At 46.1% G+C, this 20,435-nt stretch overlaps 1 pseudogene; it reads right to left on the bottom strand.

The window, feature by feature from the left end:
• Window positions 1-14,351: 14,351 nt before the first annotated feature.
• The window catches only part of LOC132501340 (small ribosomal subunit protein uS19-like), an 81,391-nt pseudogene continuing 75,307 nt past the window's right edge, over window positions 14,352-20,435 (bottom strand).

Raw genomic sequence — 20,435 nt, 5'->3', positions numbered from 1 at the left:
ATGGACCTAGGGTCTGTCATACAGAGTGAAGTAAGAAAGAGAAAAACAAATACCATATGCTAACACATATATATGGAATCTTTAAAAAAATATATGGTTCTTATGAACCTAGGGGCAGGACAGGAATAAAGACGCAGATGTAGAGAATGGACTTGAGGACATGGGGAGGGAGAAGGGTGAGCTGGGGCAAAGTGAGAGAGTAGCACTGACATGTCTACACTACCAAATGTAAAACAGATAGCTAGTGGGAAGCAGCTGCACAGCACAAGGAGGTCAGCTCGGTGCTATTTGACCACCTAGAGAGGTGGGATAGGGAGGGTGGGAGGGAGACGCAAGAGGGAGGGGATATGGGGATATATGTATATGTATAGCTGATTCACTTTGTTATACAGCAGAAACTAACACACCATTGTAAAGCAATTATACTCCAATAAATGTGTTAAAAAAAACAACAACTGTAAGTAGAAGCTCTAATATTTCCTTCCCACACCCCATTGGTTCAACTTGTGCCCCCCTTGAGGTGTGGGAAAACCCCTTGAAACCACTGTCATCTAGGATTCTAGCCCCTACCTGGGAAAAGACCCAGATACAACTTTTAGACTGTATTTCTGAGCCATTCACAACAAACCTAGAGAGAAGATGTAGCCTGCCCAAGTGCCAAGCAGCATGATAGTAAATTCTGGATGTAACAACTTTAACAACTGTATCAACTCTCCAAATGTCCTCATAGCAATGAGAGAGAAGGAGTGATGAGAACCAGGATCCCAGCTGTTGGGGTACTGTGGCTGGAGCTTGCATTTTGAGTGGAATGTCACTCTTGTTCATGGCCTGATCGTATCCTTTCAGATTTTGTAGCTGGTTATATTTGCATGGCAACTTCTGTTCTGTGAGCACAAAAATGGTGTGGTGGCCCTGATCTGCAGGACCCTTTCCTGCTTACAGTGACTCAGTGTGGACTATCTCTTGGATATTTACAACAACCAGATGAGTGCGGGCACAAGCACCAAATAAGCTCAGAGAGGGTAAGTGATCTGCCCAAGGCAATAAGGCAGTAAGCCACAGACCCAACATACTCAGGGTGCCCGGCTCCAACAGGGGTCTGGACTAGGGACCAGGGCCTACAATACCAGGGCACTGGGGAAGAGAGAACATTGACACGTGGGGGAATGAGCATCCCCCAGCCAGGACTGACTTGAGGATGTGTGCAGCTGTGTTACAGAAAGTGGAAGAGCCTGTGGCACTAGGCCTCACCCAGCCCAAATGTCTCACTCATTTTCACCACCATAAGTCTGCTTGTCCCAGTCTATATTTGGGATCCCCTCCTACTTTCTCTCAGCCTCTCCATCCTTCAAAAAGCCGTCCTGAAACGCCTCTCCCAGGCTTTCCCTTACCTTTCTTTATTCCCTTGAATTCCCATTGTGTTAATTGTTCAAAAGACTAATTCTGGAACTTACCATATGCTGCTTTGTATTACTATTAAAAAAACAGCTGCTATCTTGACTGTTGAGATGGACCTTACATGCCATGCTTTATACACTGCTGTGGCCCTACCCTACCTGGTGCAGTGGGGGCTTAATAAATATGTATATGTTGAATGAATGAATGAATAAGTGAGATGATTTCATTTCCTTTGTTCTTTCATTCTGTCTGATTTCATGTCTTAAACAGTGTCCCCTTTAATAACAATAATTATTTGACTTACATATAGGTTAAAATAGGGACTATAAGCCCCTGCAGTCCCAGCTGGGTTAGTGAGAGTATACCCATCTCTGCCTGAAACACAAACACTGAATCAGTTTAAAGGCACTGTGTAAAGAAGGCAGGCTGGATTCGGTTGGGCTTAGCCTTGGAAAGAGCCACAACACCAACTCATCTGTTTCCATGTTGTGTCTGATTTCAGGCAATAGCTTTGGTCCCCCCACCCCCCATCCCCAACCAGGACCAGATAGTGGAATGTGTTATTAAAAACCAGCTCTCAGCCTGGCTCCCAGTAGACTCTCTAAAGGTCCAGTCTAGCTGCTGAGTGATGGTGGTATTGGACCCCAAACCTGCACATACAGGCTAGTTCTGAAGACTCACTTTGGGCCATGAGGCTGTGTCAGTGTTGGATCCGGCCCCTGACGTGCCCTGACCTTGCCTCTGGCTCGGCTCCGTCTGCTCTTGAGCTTACACTGAACAGGACTGGCTGAGTTAATACCCCAGCAGGTAGCCTTCGCCCTTCTCAGGGGGACTGACCTTTCCTGGACCCCCAGTGCCCAGCAAGTCAAGCCCCATACCCTCTACCTGGCATTCAAAGCCTGCCAAAAGGACTTTGCAAATTTTCTCTCTTCCCTCTCCCATAGGGCTCCTGTGACCCAGCCAAGTTGGGCGCCTGGATTTCCCCTGCACACACCACACCCATTCCTGACTCTGAGCTACTTTGTCATCCCCTTTTTCACAAGCATCCATTTTTCTCTGTGTCCCTCCCAACTTCAAATCTTGCTTTTAAAAAAGCCATTCCTGATAATGCTGACCCAACTGGCTGTTTCCCTCCTTGATTACCCACAAGCCCCATTGTTTGTCCCACACATTTTGCCCATGATATAGTCTTTTTGAATTAAATTTAAAAGTATTTATTTTTAAACACACAGAAAAAACACTTTAAAAATTACTAGTAAGTCTTCTGCCTGGTACTTAAGGGGGATCCAGAGGAACATGGGCTACCAGTGATTGGACACTTAGTAGGTGTCAGGTGTGGTGCTGAGTTCTTTGTGATTCTGGCTTTATGTGATCATGATTAACAAACACCCATGAACAGGCAATTCTACTTGTAGGAGCAACCCTAGAAAAAATCTGGTGCACGTGCACAGGAGATGGGTGTCAGGGTGTTTCTGCAGCCTTGTTTGTAATAGTAAAGAACAGCCTGAATGTCCATCAAGGTATATAAGCTGTGTGAAGTTCATGTAGTGAAATCTTATAAATAAGTTGTGGTAAATTCATATAATGAAATCCTATACAGTAGTAAAAATGAATAAACTAAAGGTTACATGTAATGGCTCAGACAAATCTTAGCAAACATAACTTTAAAAAAAGAGTGACCAGTTGTGGAAGAAAATGTACTACATAATACCATTTATATGAAATTAAGACACACCAAACAACACTGTATTTGGACATACACATGTGGAGTTGCAGTATGGAAGTGTGTATGGGAGTGATATAGACCAGGGGTTGGCAAACTACACCCACTGGCCATGTCCAGCCTGCCACTTGCTTTCTTTATGGCCTGTGAACTAAGAATGGTTTTTGTTGTTTTCAGTAGTTGATAAAAATTATATGTCAATTATATCTCAGTAAAGTTGGAAAAAAATGTAAGAAAAAAGTAGCTGATAATAAAATCAAAAGAAGAATAATATTTCATGACACCTAAAAATCATATGAAATTCAAATTCCAGTGCCCACAAATAAAACTTATTGGAACACAACCACACTCATTCCTGCTTTTGTGTTCCACAGTCCTGGTTGAATACTTGTGACAGGGACCATATGGTCCACGAAGTTGAAAATGTTCACTATCTGGCCCTTTACAGAAAAAGTTCGCCAACTCTGGCTCTATATTAAATTCAGGGAAATGCTTACCTCTGGTAAGGGAGGAAGAGGAATGGAATGGAGAGGGGCACAAGAGGGGTGTCAGTGATAACTGACAAGCTGCTGATGGTTGTATATTATTACTTATATTTTCAATATCTAAACTATTTCATAATAGTCAAAGAGGTAAAACACAATGCTTCCTTCCACCCCCCGAAAACCCCTCCTATAATTGGTCCCCTTACCCTTCCTAGTTCATAGATGAGAAAGCAAGGCTTGGAGCTGACACAGAGAGTAAATGCTGTAAGAGGAGTGAACTCAGGACTGTCTGACCTGGAGCTTCCAAAGCACTAGCCTGTGCTGCCCACCAGGGTCTGCAGGCCAGCTGGGGAGAAGCGACTTAAAGCGGAGCTAGTCTGGAGTGAACATTTGCCCCCAGAAGACAGCTGTTGTTTGAAATCTTCCACCCACATCATTGGCATCATCTGAGGCTGAGAGGAGTGCGGCGGACAGGCCATCATCTGCAACGTCAACTGGGACTGGATTGCCTAAATAGTCACAATACCCAATATTTTAGAGAACTTTCTGTTTCTCCAGGCTGTTTCCACAGACTCACTCAGGAAGCCCGGCTGGAAGCAAGGCCGTTGTTCTTGTCTGCATCATGGAGATGCTTAAAGGGACGTTCTGAGCAGGGCTCAGTTCTTTAACATCCCTGCGGCTCTGTCAGGAGCTCGGATGCTGTCGTCTGACTCCAAGCCCCCATGGTCGCCCAGCTGAGTGACCTTGGACAAGACCTGCATTCTCTCCAAGACTCAAGAGCCACATCTATAAAATGGAGACAATAATTAGTTCCTACTGCATAGGCCTGTTGTGAGGCTCCCTACACTCCACCTACTGTATTGTTTTTGTTTTATTATTAATCAAATTCAGTATAGAATTCCTCCCCACAGTTCTCTTTATCACTGTTAAGACTTGGCCATGTTCAGGATGAGTGGTCTTTGACAGAACCCTGGTGGTCCGTAATACTATGTGATTCCCAGTGTAACTGTAAGGCAACTGAGTCTCAGAGAGCAAGGGCCTGTCTCTGCTTTGTGTGTGGGCACGAGTGTCCCACGCTCCAGGCACGGGGACCTGCCTGCTTTTACTCTGTAAACATCAGAAATCTGAGTGTCCCAACCATCAGGGCAGGACAACCATGACCAAGTGGCAGTTGCTGGGCACTTATCAAAGTGGGTGTGGTTTCCTTTCACGTGGTATACAATTCATGGCAGTTATTCTTTTCTGAAGCAGGGCTCCTTTTCTTTCCCTGGTGAGGTACTTGTAACAGATGGGTGGGGAGAGGCACTGGAGTGAAGAGTTGATGGTGGGTGCCGGAGAGTGAGATGGGATTGGCATAGTTCAGAGGCTGACGGGCCAGACCAAGGGGGCTGGCAAAGAGAGGCAGGAGAGGCACTGAGAGATGGAGTGCTTGCTGTGCTCAGGTGGTCCAGGAGTTTCCATTCTCATTGTTTTTGGTAGTCAGTGTTGACATGGAACAAGGAGCTTAGTGTTCAAAAGCAGTGGCTGCGGGTTCTTTGAAGGGGCTTGACCTAAGGTAAACACCTTGGCTGGGATTTGCAGGCAGACCACTTTAGGTTGCGGGTGGCAAAAACTCAGCTCAAACTAGCCATAAACAAAAAAGAGCAGTTGTTGGATCATGTATCTGGGAGTGCAGAGGAACATGGGATGCAGGTACGGCTGGAGCTGGGTATTTCACAAGGTTGTCAGGATTCCGTCTTACTCTCCATCTCTCAGACATTTCTCTGATGCAGGCAGCCCCAAACTCACAAACTGTTAGCTGAGATGGGAACATACAGTCTTTCTGTATGATGCCAGTAGACTGTGGGGTTCTGGCTGACTGGACCTGGGTCACTGTTAGGAGAAGAGATATTTACTCCACAGTACAGGGCAGCAGGGGCCTCAGGTCCTTTTTGTCACTTCACCATGAAAATGAGGATGATTTTGGTGGTTAGCACATTCCCTCTTATTTTGCCTTAGTCTCATCTACACAAACTAGAAAATATAAACGTGTACATATTTTTAAAACTGTTTTTAAAGAGGGAAATGGGAAGAACCTGTAACACTGGAAACTTAGAACAAGAAAATCTGCTGTGTCCTGCATGAGGTACATTTATACTCTCAGTTACTCTCTGAGGCCTCCTTGCCCTGCTATCTCCTTTTGGCTGAGTTGGGGATGATTTCTTTTTTTTTTTTTTTTAACATCTTTATTGGAGTATAATTGCTTTACAATGGTGTGTTAGTTTCTGCTTTATAACAAAGTGCATCAGTTATACATATACATATGTTCCCATATCTCTTCCCTCTTGGTCTCCCTCCCTCCCACCCTCCCTAGGGGATGATTTCTAACTTCAGTTTTGCTTGTGAATGTAAAGAAAGTCTGACCTCCCACCCCCAGAACATCAGGGCTGTGCCCACAGGGACCCAGAAAATGTATGGTTTTCCCTAGAGCCCGAACCCATGTTCCTTGGGGACAGACTGTCTCTCTAGGCCCTGGGGAGAAACCCAACTTCACTTGGCAGTGTAGACGGGCTGCTCCGGGGAAAAGCTCTGGCCATCCTCTGGTAAATCTTCTCCTTTCCTTCTTTTTCCTTCCACAGGGGATGGAGCTGGTCCTTTGCATGAAAATGAAAGATACTAAATTGGGGTTCAAGAACTGACTTTGGGGGATCTTTAGTTACAGGGTAGAGTCCACACATGTGGCTCAAGTCTCACTGGCTACCCCAGTTTGGAGGGCCCAGGATCAAAAGGCAAGTCCATTCGTTTTCTAGAAAAATGTCTTGCAGAATGTTTGCAAATCTTGCTCTGAGGCTGTGGAAAGTCTTTCGTGTCCTTCCTTTATGCCTGTCTGGAAGCCTTTCCCCTAACTGTGGCATGTCCACCTGGAGCCCCCTTGGAGTAAGCTAGAGGTGTTTTCCTTTCACAGGGCAGCCTCCACAGCTTCCTCCTCTTCTCTGTGATGGCTAATGCAGCTCTTCCCTTTTCCAGAAAGCTGGTTAGCAGAGTCCCAGCTCCTCTCATGGTGGCTGAGAGGGCACTTCATCCTCAATCCTCCCTTCCATCCCCAACCCTGTCGTTTCCTTCTCCCTCCTGCTTTTGCAAATCCTTCCCATCCTTTACAGCTGCAAGTCTGACTTCCTTCATAATCTGAACTTCAAAAGCATTTCTGATCTGTACTGCCTGATGCTTATTTTTCCATGTTGTTCTCAGTTTACGTGTACCCCCCATGTATTCTTACTACTGGGCTAAACTGTGGGAGGGTGGGGGTCACGGCTTCTCCTTCCCCAGCCTCCCCCCATCCTAGAACTCACCCTAATGTTGGGCCCATAGTAGAAGCTGAAGAGGTACTTGTTGATTGAGATTAAAAAAAAAAAAAAAATACAACAGAACTCTTTATTCAAATGGAGTCTTCAGTGGAAACTAAAACATATAAAAAGAGCAAGCAGAAGTGTTCTGGTGGAATGAGGAGCCTGGAGTCCCACCAGCTTGGACTTTTCTTCCTATCTTGTTACTGGCCCCCTCCCCAGACCCCTGTCCAATCCAGCCCCAGAGCAGCTCATGGAAGTCTTGGGGACTGGCCCACAGCCATGGTCACTACATACCTGTTGATTTACTTGATTGATGTTGATATTCATGGCACCTAGTTTCTGTGGCTTGAGTCACTGTCATTGAGCAAATCCGTTCTGCTGAGTAGAGGCCCTGAGTGTGGTGGGGTGTCCTCCTTGCCTGCTGGTCACCCTAGACCAGGGTTGGGCAAATTTTTCTGTAAAGGGCCAGATGACAACTTTTAGGCTTTTGGGGCCATAAAATCTCTGTCACAGCTTCTCAACTTTGCAGTTGTAGGGAGAAAGCAGCCATAGATCATAAACAAATGAGTGTGGTACAAATGTTCTAGCACAGCTTTATTTACAAAACAGGTGGCAGATCAGGTTTGGCCCATGAGCCACAGTTTGCTGACCCCTGGTCTAGACCAAGGATTTAGTTGGCTTCAGGGAAGGCTCTTTATGATGACTGGAAGAAGGAGATTAATAAATCAAGTGTACTTTGAAAGTGTTACCAGCACTGGCTGTCTGTGCTGAATACTTCAGGTTGTGCTTCATCCTTTAAGGCTCAGAAGGGCAAATGAGGGCCAGTTAACCTCCTTTAGAGGACCTGTCATTCTCTGCTGTCCCCACGAGCCACTTGATGGGAACTTCAATGTCTCTGTATAAGTTAGATGCTTCCAGTTTAAGGAACGATGACGTAATTCCATCACTTTAGGAGATGGGGGATTATCAGAAGGACACACAAGGAGGTGAGGATGAACAGAAAATCATCAGAGTGGTCACAGAGCAGGCTTCACTGAGAACCAGAACATCACTCGTGGCCACATGGTGTGATTTAACAGGAGCGTGTGAAACCTAGTGAATGAAATCTCATGTTCCATAATCAAACTGCCTGGTTCAAATTCCAGCTCTGCTATTTACCAGGCTGTGTCCCTTCTCTAGCGTCAGTTTCCCCACCTGCAAAATGATGACAATCATAGCACTGACCGAATAGGGTCCTCGTGAAGATTCAGCGTGGTCACATGTGTAAGGGCTTCAAAGTGCCAGGCACAAAGTTATGTTCGACCAGTATGGTTGCTGTCGACAGTGGCTCCATTAATCGTGTTGTTGTTAATACTTGTTATTAACAGGTTCTACCGACAGAGGTAGTTATCAATGACTGTCTACTCCAGTGCTGGGTAGTTGGAGTGATTCAGTTACATTTTTCTGTTCTGCTGCATCTATCACTACTTGCCGACGGTGGCTCCCCTGTCACAGCCAGATGTCCCAGGAGAAGATCTGATAGCTCTGCCAGATGTTATCCATTATTCAGCAGTCCTGCTGGGCACAGTTTTCACACTAGCCCATCTCATTGGCCTCCTGGCAGCCTATGAATAAATCCCTGTTCAGTCAGAAGTGGCCAGGACAACCCATGACTGAAGACCCCCTCAGACTGTGGGCAGGAAGGCATTTTGCAGAGCTTATCCAATGAGACACTCTGGGAACTCATTTACCCATCAGGAGCCCTGCCTGGATGACATGAGGGCACTTGTGCTCTGCCACTGAAGGCCCTATCTCCATCTCACACCATAAGCGTCCCTCCCTGCCTCTACTGGGCTTCCATTTTCACTTTTCCTCTCACATATTCTCAACTTAAAGCAAAAATGAAATATCTATATTGAAAGCTAGAAATGTTGGGTTCCAAAGCAAACTTTTCAGAGAGGGTCCCCTTAGACCTATGTCCATGAGCTAAAGATAAAGGACAGAGGGCTGGCCTTGTCACATTTCCTAGGGAGCCCCAAGTCACGTAACTAAGTGTCCTTCCCCAAGATGACCCCTCCCTCATGGAAATGGGAATTGTAGGTAAAAGGGGTGCTTGGCATAACTTTAGAAGTCTGCTGGCTCTCTGAAAACATCCCCTAGTGAATGGGCAGGGAGGGGGTAGCTGTCTCATTGTTTTCTAGACTGGCTTCTTAGAGACCCATTTGGATGTCGTCTCTAGAAAATTTGCTCTTAAGCTCTTGGTAGATTGGAGGTAGACTGTGAGTTGAAGCTTCAGAATCTCCTTTCTTCGATTCCTTCAACAAAGTCCCAGCCTGTTGACCTTTGGGTCCCAGTGCTGAGCCCGGATTTATCTGCCCCACTGGGGCTAAATGCCTGACTTGTTAGCCATGGTGAATGGTTTTATTTGTTTTTGTTGTGCATTTTTATCATTTTTGTTCATGTGTCTGGAGGCTTTCCTTAGAAAATGATGGATGCGTTTTCATAAATCAAAAAATAAATGAGAAAGGATATAAAGGCAAGAAATAGACACAAGCCTGGAATTTGCCACTCTAGGCTGGAAGGAGCTGCTAGCTATTTCCCAGTGAGAATGCACTTTTTGAGTTTACGAGGGCAGATCCTGACTTATTTCACAGAGAACAGTTTTCAGAGCATTTCCTAATAGTAACAGCCACAATAATGATGATGGTAATTCCAGCGGTGCCTGGTACCGTGCTAAGTGCTTTATATACGTGATCACATTTAACTCTCACTCCAATCCTATGAGCTGTGTTCCACTTCCATTATACAGATGAGTAAAGAGAGGTTCAAGAGGTTTTATTTAACCAAGGTCACACAGTTGGTAGGGAGTGGAATTAAAGTGCAAGTGTCCCGAACACAGATCTCATGCACTTGACTGCTACACTGAACTCCTTTTTAGTACTTGTTGGAGGTGTTTGTGGGGTTGTGGGTTCTCCTACCAGCTCTGCTGGAAGGCAGGTGGCTGGGAGAGATTTGGCAGCTCCCAGTTGGAGGCATTCATGGAGAGAATCTGGTGTCACTGGCTCTGTTTATGGAGTGCCCCAGGGCCAGAACACCCACCTTGCTGGGCAGCATATTGGGACAGTTCCTCACAACTGTTTATGATGTTTTGGACAATGTCACTGTCACCACCAGCAGAAATTCCCCCCCCATCCTCTTTTGTCACCCTACAGCCAAGGTCCCCTCTTCCCCTAGGGTGTCCTCTAGGACTAGACACAGGATGGTGGTCTGATACAAACCAGAAAGCAACTGGTGAGAGTCCACATGCTTCCTGCATTAGTTATGAGTCTTCTGATTGCAAATAACAGAATCAGCCCTGGGACCAGCTTGAGAAGAAAGGACGTGTAGGATGTTTATTGGTTCATGTAACCAGAGCAGAAAATGTGTTTTCTTCCTCTTGGGGATGAATCCTGATATCCCTGGTCAGTCCAATGCCAATCCTCAGATCAATGAACGGGATGGGGAAACTGATTGGCTCAATCCTGGTCACAAGCCCACTTCTCTGGCAAGAGGATAAATGACTGTGATGGGCTGCTGGAACCACAGAACCAAAGTGGGGGTGGATGAGGCCCACAAAAGAGAAAGTTGCTGTTCTTCAAGACAATTTGGTAAATGTCCAGGATCTTTTCTATTGCTTTTCTTCTATCCCATGCCTCCCTCCTTTGTCTGGGCTATAATATGCCCAGCCCACGTTGAAGTTGCGGCATAAATCTCTGGTGAACTTGTGAAAAATCCCACTTGCTCTTTCCCTGCTCAGAACCATCCTGGGTGCCCCATCCCACCGGGGGTGTCTTTTGTGGTAGGTGTCCATATTCTGTCTTAGGGCTTCTGACGTCAGACCCTGCCCTTTGCTCAGGCTTGGAGATTTCAAGTGGTGTCACTAGGAAGAGTGCAGGATTAGAGAGGGAGTTAAGCCCATAGAGTTTCTAACTGACCAAGTTTGGAATTTGCCATTCAGCAGAGCTTAACCTTTGTGAACATCTGGTAGGAACTGAATCCCATCCTGATTCTGTGTTCTTTTTCTGACATTTGAACAGTAACAACATGTGTAGTTTTGCAAAAGGCTCTTTCACAATTTTATGAGTGTGTGTAAATAGGTTAATTAGCCCAATCACTTGCTATTTCTTCATCTGTGTGGCACCACCTGGCCCAGGAGCATGTAACCCCTTTTGAGCTCCAGGCAATGAGACGTGGCAAACAACCATCTTGACAGGGTGCAGGATTAGGAATTTCAAGACCCTGCCCTGGAACTTTGGCCAGGAAACCCACTCTTTCTTCTTGATGGGCAAGGATGAAGGTTTGGGGACTTTCTGAGCAAAATATCTTAGAGCAACTTAAAAAAAGAAAACAAAGAAACTTGCAGGAACTGTCATGTGCCTTTGTAATGAACGGTTCTCAGCTTCCTACCTGGTGACCCTGTTACGTAATGGTCTCTCAGCTCCTCTGCTCCACCCACATCCCCTCTTGTGTTGTTCCAGTTTGTCTTTCAGGGTTGATCTTGTCTCGCCAAAGACGTCCTGAGCTCTATGAGGACAGGAAGCCTATCTCCTGTTTCTTTTGCCGGGCACTTGGTAGGCACTTGATAAGCCTTCCCTGGCTGAGGAGTTATAATTGTAATTGTGTGTGTGTATGTGTTTGGCGTGGGGGTGGTGTATGTATTAGTTCGCTAGCGCTGCCATAATAAAGTATCACAGACAGGGAGGCCTAAACAACAGAAGTTTATTTTCTCACAGTTGTGGAGGCTGGAAGTCTAAGATGAAGGTGCTGTCGAGTTGATTTCTAGTGAGACTTCTTCCTGGATTGGTAGATGCCTTCTCACTGTGTCATCACATGGCTTCTCCTCTGTGTGTACATGGAGAAAAAGAGATCTCTTGCTCTTCTTATAAAGACATAAATCCTACCGGCTTAGGGCCCCATGTTTATGACCCCATTGAACCTTAATTACCTTCCTAAAGGCCCTACCTCCAGGTTCAGTCACACTGGGGGCTAGGGCTTCAATGCATGAAAATTCAGTCCCTAACCGGGTGGCAACTACAAGCAAGGGCCCTGAGATCCCTGTGGCCCTGATCTCAGAGTCACCTAAATTGCATATATAGAGGTTTTAATTTTGGGAGGGAGGTGCTGTTTCCTAACGGTGCAGATTTCCAACTGCCCCCTCCCGTCATTGCTGGGTCAGTGAAAGCTCTGAATTGTGCGTTGGAAACGCCACTGCTTTCCATAACAGTTATGTATTTACATGGGACCGAGCTGAGGCCAAACAGTGCTGGCAGCTATTCAAAGCCTTCCATAACCTCCCAAAGTTAAAGGCCAGTCACACGCCTGACCTGATGTTTTGGCTCCTCTAAAGCCGCATTCCAGCCTTGGCTGATTTTCTGTTCATTTGAAATAGATGTGTATGAGATGTGTGTCCTGTAGGAGGGTGTGGGGGGAGAGTGAAGTGAGTCAGAAGGGAAGAGGGGGATCTCTGTCCTGACCGTGCTACTGCCTGCTCTCTTCTGATGAGTCTAGATGGGTTTAAGGGATTTGATGTGGCCACGTGAAAGCATGCCTTAGAAAAAGCAAAATGTCAGTGTTTTGAGGCCTTTCCGTTGGGGAGGGTGGGAAGGCGGTGGTCACTGCGTGTTCTCCTTAGACCAGGCAGGGGAAAGGGAAGTATGTGCGAGTCTCTGATAATCCTCTTCTCTTTCTTCCCCTCGCTTTTGTTCTTCAATAAATCACTCAGGACAATCTGCTTCTCTTTAGTGGTGTGTTTTCCTAGGATTCAGTCTTTGTTTGAAATTCTAGAACAACAGAGTTGCAGTAAATATGGTCAACCTACGTGTAATTATGCTGGTATGTCAACTTTGCCCCTCAGAGTCGGGTCTGCTCTGGTTAACCAGAGGCCCCCCCTGACTCAGAAACAGGACCTCCTGCAGGACCCTGTGGAGGGCCGACCCGAGCCCTGCATCTGAAGGGGGTAAGCGAGCCCATAATTACGCTCATTGTTTAGGTCGGAGCACAGGAGGGTTTACATTAAAGACCTCAGCTGGCACACACAGCGCGCCTATGGAAAACATGAACCGGCTCCTTCGCCTGCCCCGTGGTCCCGCATTGCCTGTCCAAGGGCTTAGGTTTCACAGACGCCTTCTGTGACTCCGCTTCTGACCACTCCTGATTAGAAGCTTGGATTCCCCCAGTTCCAAGAGGCATCTCAACCCTGAGGTCTGGAAATTGAGCCACGAGCCGCCTTTTGAGAATCTCAGAATTTAGGTCTTGGGAAGGACATGGAGATGGTCTCAGCTGGTGTATCGCAAACTTTACTGTTCACACGAATCACCTAGAGATCTTATTAAAAGTGCATAATTGAATGCAGCAGTCCTGGCCTGGGGCTGGAAAGTCTGCAGTTCTAAAAAGCTCCCTGGTAATGCCCTGGGGCTGATTACTGGACTGCCCTTGGAGTAGCCTGCTAAGCCTTACGGAGGATAAAAGGGAGGCCCAGAGACTTGAAAGAGCTTGTTAGGGCAGAGTAGAGACTTGATCCTTCTTGTCCTTAGAGTGGTTGCTGCCCAGCATGGGCACTGCTGGCAGGGCTGGGTGGGTCTTAGCAGAAAATACCCTCCTGTGACCACACCTGGAATCTTGGAGCAGGGGCTCTTTCTCAGACGCTCTGGGTAGATGTAGATCCCCAGAGCTCTTGACATGAGCCCGTGGGCCTCAGCAGCTGGGAACCTGGATAGGAGTGGATCACTGTGTGTTCCTTCCAGGGCTTCAAAGGGGCGTGGGAAGGGAGGGCACTTTGAGCATGTTGTCTATTGAGAGACGCGTGCAGTCCCTAACCCCAGGCCACTGTGGGAGATGTCGGGCAGGGCCAGTTGGATAGGCAGGGGAGTGTATGGCATCAGGGTAGAGGGGAATGAGTGTTTTTAGTAGAAATCAGAGGATGTGAAGCTCTGTTTCTGTCCACACCACCATGAGGCCCTGGGCAAGGGAGTAAACCTCTCTAGACCCCACCAGTATAATAGGGTAGAAACAAAACAGAGAAATCTACTCCTATATGCAAAGCCTACCTGGCTGTAGAGTGGATCAAGGAGTCTAGGATATTAGTAAAGAGCCTGGGCTTTGGAGAGAGACAGACCTGCAGGTGGAACTGGGCATTTGTAGTTCTTGATTGATGTGGGCATGTTACTTAATGCCTTTAAGCCTCGGTTTTCCCATCTGTAAAATATACTTACCTTGAAGGCATGTTGAGAAGATGAAATGCAATCAGGTATGGAAAGTACAGGGCATGCAGGGACCACTTCGTAAATGGTTGTTGTTGTGATTATTGCTATTATTATTCTGCCTTTATTGGTGGTGTGATTTACTTACCTATTTACTTTTTTTTTAAAAAAGAGAAGTCTGTGCCTTGGTTGGCCAAGCAGGCTACTTGAGGGGGATGAAGCAGGAGGAGTGAGTGGCTCCCGGCCCTGCTTCACAGGTTTGTAGGTGATTCAGAGCATGCCTAGGTAGTGACCGATCATCTCAGGCTTGATTTCCACCTGGTTGAAGGTCTTGTGGTTGTAGATGCCCACCATGCTGGCCACCTCCTCAGGCAGAATGATCGTGACCCGCAGGTGTGTGTTCACCGCTGCCGGCTTCTCCTTGGGTGGTGCCTCCTTCTGGGCCTTGCGCAGGCGCTTCTGCAGGGATGCTGTTTCCTCCACAGGCCTCTGTTCAGCATCTGATGCTGTCGTGCGCTGTGCAGCTGCATAAGCTGCCGGTAGAACACATCCAGTATCTGACCAAGGTCCACACTGCGGTAGGTGAACTTGAGGAAGGTCTGCTTCTCCTGCTCCACTTCTGCCGTCTTGTCGGTTCTTCGGCAGCCTTATTTACTTTTATACTTACTAACATTTTGCCTTGTTCAAAAAAGTATTTGAGTGGCCCATATACATGGAAATAAGATAGCCTGATAAAATAAACTACCAAGAAGTAGAAAAAGAAGTATTGGGTAATTGGCAGCAGCAGCTGAAAACGTGGGATGCCCTCTTTGTGGGGTTCTCCAGGAAGACCAGGTCTGCTGAGGGGTGGGCTGCAAGATTGGGCCTGGCCATCTAAGATTGGGAGGGCTGCCACCGGAGGCATGGTGACACGTCTTTACATCAGGGGTAGGGGATGATCTTGTGGAGGCCAAGAGTTTAGAAGGATAGCAACTCACCTGGCTTGGAGGGGAAGAGAGAGTCAGGTCTTTGGACTTTGCATCTTTGGACTCACTCAGTCACAGCTTCTGTGTTTTTCTAGTTGGTAAGTAGAATGTTCATTCATAGAGGTTTGTGCTATGCTGTAAAGAGCTGGGGTAGAGAATAGAGGTAACATTTGTTTTTGGAAACCTTTCACCTCTACTATCTATTCTTTCTCTTCCTTTTGTCACCTCCAGGCATTGCCAGGTCTCTCCAGAGGCTATATTTTTTCTTACTTCTCTTATTTTTTATTACTTCATAACTGATAAGGGTTTTAGACATTGGCCCTTCCAAGAAGATTTCTATTTTAATGGGAGTGGGGAGAGGTCTCCTTATGAGCCACTATAGTGATAAGATATGGTGATAAACTCTATTGATAAATAGTGAAACTTAAAAAGCAGAACAAAACATTCTCTATCCCCAAACCCTCAACTCAAATCCTAGAGAATTGTACTGAAGAAGTTCTGTCTAACTGAGCATTCCAGAGTCCACCAAATCAGAGTCCTGAATTACAGCTCTGACATTGACTAGCAGGTCACTTAATCTCTCTGTGCCTCAGTTTTCTTATCTGTAAGAAAGATAGGGATAACAATAGTATCCACCTCACAGGGTTGCTGGGGGGAATAAATGACCTAATAATATAAAGAACCATTAGATTTTGGTGGCCAGTGGTGTTTCAATTACAAAAAAAAGTTGGATATTAGAGTAGTTCAGTCTTTTGATCACAAAATACTTGATTTGCACAAGTTGACCACTGGCATCTTGGGGTTCCTTAAAGTTTTCACCAGTGGGTTGGGAGTCCAGCAGAACAGATTAAAAATGTGGAAAACAATGTCCTTTAGTCGTTCATCAAGTCTGATTAGCAGTTGGAATGTTCGTGGAATGGATCCTATTTGGTTAAATAATGGAAATCAACATTCTTTTTATTTGGCAATGAAGCATTGAAGTGTTGGGGATGAACAGTCCCTGGTTTGATGGCAGGTCCAGATTTCCCCAGCCTTCTCTTTGACCATGGTCTTCAACTGCTGGATCTTGAATTAGAATACAGTTGCAAGAGCACAGTGGAGAGAGCGCAGGATCAAACATTAAGACTGAATTATGCATGGGACTGGATAGATGACAAATTTTGTGAGTCTTGGTTTCTCCGTCTCTAGAATGAACACTACAAAACTTCCTTCGTAGTGCTGTTAGGACTAAATGAGATGATGTGTTTGAAATGTTTTGGAAATGATTAAGGATAATGCAAATATTTATTATTGTTTTATCCTCGAAATGAATTGACTCATGTCATTGCAACTAGAAGGAGGCCCAGATGGGTTCAGTTCCTTGCTCAGGATGAATTAGAGGGAGGAGGCGATGTGCCTTGGGGCTGTAATGGGGCTGAGCTTAGCAATCACCTCCCGCACTTGTCCAGCATGTCCAGCTGTCTGCTGATCAGGAACAGATTTGAGTCTGTTGTTTTTTTGTCTGCTTGGTTGAATTGTAAAGATCTGTGCTGTGTGTTGGATTAGGTTCCATTCTGTGTCCAATCACTGATTAATTCTGCGACTCAATTAAGTCATGTAGGTCTGGTGTCTCCACGAAATGGGTAACCTTGGCTCTGCCTGTCTCAAAGGGAATTTGGAAAGTAAAGGCAACTAAAGGATTGAAAGTAAAAGCACTTCTTGGAAGATGCTTCCATTCTGGAGGCAGGATAGCATCGAGTTTATGTGCACAGACTCCTGAGTCAGATGCCTATGTCTGAATCATAGCTCTGACACTGACTACTAGGTCCCTTAACTTCTCTGTTCTTCAGTTTTCTCATCTGAAAATGGGGGATAACAGTAGTAAGTTGGGATTGTCGTGAGCATTTAATGCTGGACGGCTTCCCATGGTGCCTGGTCCAGGTGGGTGCTGTGCACTGGTTAACTACAGTAGAGCAGGGCCTGTCCTTTGTCCCCTTGGAAGGTAAGATTCCTGCAGAAGACATCAGTCAGGGATGTCTGGGACACTTTGGTCCCAATTTGCTTGTAGTCTTGTCCCTCATAAGTCACTGGTAAGGGTACAGTTTGCCAAGTGCTCTGCCAATCTTTGTAAAAAAGTGGATTAAAGATGTTTAAAGATAAATCTCCAAATATTAACCTCTCCCTGACTGTCCTAGAGTCCAAAAGCAGATTTGTATTTATATGAACTTAAGGGGAAAGAGGCCTTTAGTGGCTGAATTAATGCACGCAATGAGTTGTTCAGTGGTAGTTGTACCATCACAATGGAAATCTCTCATGTTCTAGAACTGATGGACAAGGTCATGCTACAAAGTTGATCAGTTAATTCTACCTTTTATTTGTAGAGTCCGTCTTCCCACATGCTGAAAGGAATGGTGTCTGTTCTCTGACCTGTTATTCCAAGTTCAGTGCAGGCACGCAGCTGCCCGTTTTGTAGACCATGAGCCTAAGACCCAGAGGCACATTTACTGGCCATTTTTACCACGAATACTGATAATGGTTGTGTTATTTTGACACCAGTCGTGACAATTTTGGACACTTCTGGATAGAAATCCCACTTGAAGGAACTTTGGAGTGTTTCATCAGAAAGCATGCCGGCCTAGGCCTGGTTTAGGAAGGGTTAGTCGTCATTCATTATGAGTGTTTGTAGAAAAATGCAATCAACGTGACATTTCTGATATAGCATCACCCAAAGAATACCAGTGTTGATGTAGTTGGACACAAAACACTGTCCAGCTGACTGGGGTCCCAGCTCTGTGTTGTAGCTGGTCCTGCCCTCAGAAGGTTTGTGTGTCCTTGCTGAGGCTAGAAGGAAAGAAAACAGAGCTGGGCGAGCAGGATCACCAGCAGCTCTGGATCCACGTGTGCCGAAGTGCTATTTGGGATAGAACAGGACTGAATTTGTGCCCCAGGACATCTGCTCCTGGTGCAGCAATGAGGTTTCCAAGAAAGCTTTGCATTGCTCTATCTCCCCTCCTAGAATTGTTTTTATTATTGTTCATAAAGGAAAGAGTTTTGTTTGTTTGTTTGTTTGTTTGTTTTTTCATTTCCAATCATACAGGTGAAACTTGTCCAGTGGAATTCAGTGCTCTGGGCCAAAGGGGAGGAAAATGCCATCCTAGCCATTCCTTATTGGCAACTGTAGTTAGGTCCTGTGTGTGTTGTTATGCAGGGTATGGCATAGTGCAATATTCTTGGAAATCATGGGAACATTAGGTATGAGCCTTGGCGTTTTGGACTCAGGAGCTGTGTCAATATTTGGGCTGTAGCATTCTCTTATCTGTTCACTCAACAAGTTGTTTTTTTTTTTTTTTGCTGTATGCGGGCCTCTCACTGTTGTGGCCTCTCCCGTTGTGGAGCACAGGCTCCGGACACGCAGGCTCAGCGGCCATGGCTCATGGGCCCAGCCGCTCCACGGCATGTGGGATCTTCCCGGACCAGGACACAAACCCGCGTCCCCTGCATCGGCAGACGGACTCTCAACCGCTGCGCCACTAGGGAAGCCCACTCAACAAGTTTTTTTTTTCCCTCCTATTTACTCCTCATCCTTTCTAGAAGAGAAACATTTTGTCTAGAAGAGAATGTTTTGGAACATCTGAGGGTCTTGTAGTATATGCTGCAGTTGGCTTCCCAGCTCCCCCCTTCAAAACCAAGAGATGTTGGCTCCTGCTCATTCACAGCTGTACTCTCTCTGGAACCAGCCCTGGAAGAAGGAAGCTGCCTTGCCCAATCTTACTCCTTCTCCCAAGGGCTCCCTGCATCCAATTATTAGTTACTTGAGAATAGGAAAGCCTGGTTCCCTTGCTTTAACTGGGGCAACTCAGAAGGGCATCTCAACTCCTGAGTTCCCTACGGGATTGTCACGAAGGCGACAGCTGCATCACACAGTTCAACCCTCCCACCTGTCCTTTTCTGTTTTCCCTTCTCTCTTACAGGTATTATTTCCAAGCATGCTCCCCAATTTGCTCTGCACCCAAATCTCTGTCATGGAGTCTGTTTCTAGGAAATCTGATCTGAGGTAGATCCCTTGGAGCCATGATTAGGGATGAAGTGGTGACACTGGTCTCTGACCCTTTTTATCTTTTCCAGAAATGTTTCCTAGTCATTCTTTCCTAAGAATGATCTTGGAGGCAGGGCTTCTGAGCCTGTCTAGGCCATTATTATTTCCATGTATATATACGGAAAATCTGCAAGGATACCACTGAGCTGTTAACAGTATGAGAGGAAGTGAGGAGTGAGTTTCTGTTTTACCTGTACAAACTTCAGAATTGTCTAAACAGTAAAATAAAAATGCATAATGTATCAACTGTATAATTATTATATTTCTTACTTATTAGTCGACTTTAATATCTGAGTGTGACCAGTGCACAGCCCTGTATTCACCATCGCTGGTCCTCTGAGTGTTTAGTGGAGAGACCATGGTGGGGTGAGGGGTGGGGGAGTGGGGATGACTCCCAACCATAGGGGTCAGCTTCCTCTGCCTCCTTATTTAAAAATTTATTTTATTTTATTTTTGGCTGTGCTGGGTGTTGCTGCGTGCGGGCTTTCTCTAGTTGCGGCGAGCGGGGGCTACACTTTGTTGTGGTGTGTGGGCTCCTCATTGCGGTGGCTTCTCTTGTTGCAGAGCACGGGCTCTAGGCACATGGGCTGCAGTAGCTGTGGCTCACTGGCTCAGGAGTTGTGGCTCGCGGGCTCTAGAGCGCAGGCTCAGTAGTCGTGGCACACGGGCTTAGTTGCTCCGCGGCATGTGGAATCTTCCTGAACGCGTGTCCCCTGCACTGACAGGTAGATTCCTAACCACTGCGCCACCAGGGAAGCCCTCTACCTACTTACTGACATGAGTCAAAGCAGAGCAATGCTCTGTACCCTTTACCACAATGAATGGAACCCTCTTACCCTAGTGTTTGAAGAAGTGTTTCCTAGTTTTTTTTTTATAGGGGATGACATAATTCATGGAAACCATCTAAGGTGGCTGGGAAAATGCTTAATAAATGACGGTTATTTTACCATTATTATTATGTTGTTGTTGCTGTTACTGGGTTTTGTATTAGAGCATTAGCTCTGGAGTTTTTACCAGAAGGGTTCCCCTTCCTGCCCCTGGAATTCCATGGCAAAGCAGGAGAATTTAATGCATAGTGAGCACTGTGATGGGGCTCTGTCCCTCCAGTTCTTTCATGGGCCAGGAAGCTGTGTCTGGTCCCTGGTCTGCTGATGCAGGATGGTTAGGAAGAGGGACCCATAGAAAGCTGCACTTCTTTCTGAAAGTTTCCTTTAGCATTTAGGGCTACCTCTTTGGCGTTATCTAT

Source organism: Mesoplodon densirostris, chromosome 14, assembly GCF_025265405.1.
Source record: "Mesoplodon densirostris isolate mMesDen1 chromosome 14, mMesDen1 primary haplotype, whole genome shotgun sequence".
NCBI lineage: Eukaryota > Metazoa > Chordata > Mammalia > Artiodactyla > Ziphiidae > Mesoplodon > Mesoplodon densirostris.
The sequence above is the reverse complement of the archived record's forward strand: the minus strand, read 5'-3'. Positions and strand labels throughout refer to the sequence as shown.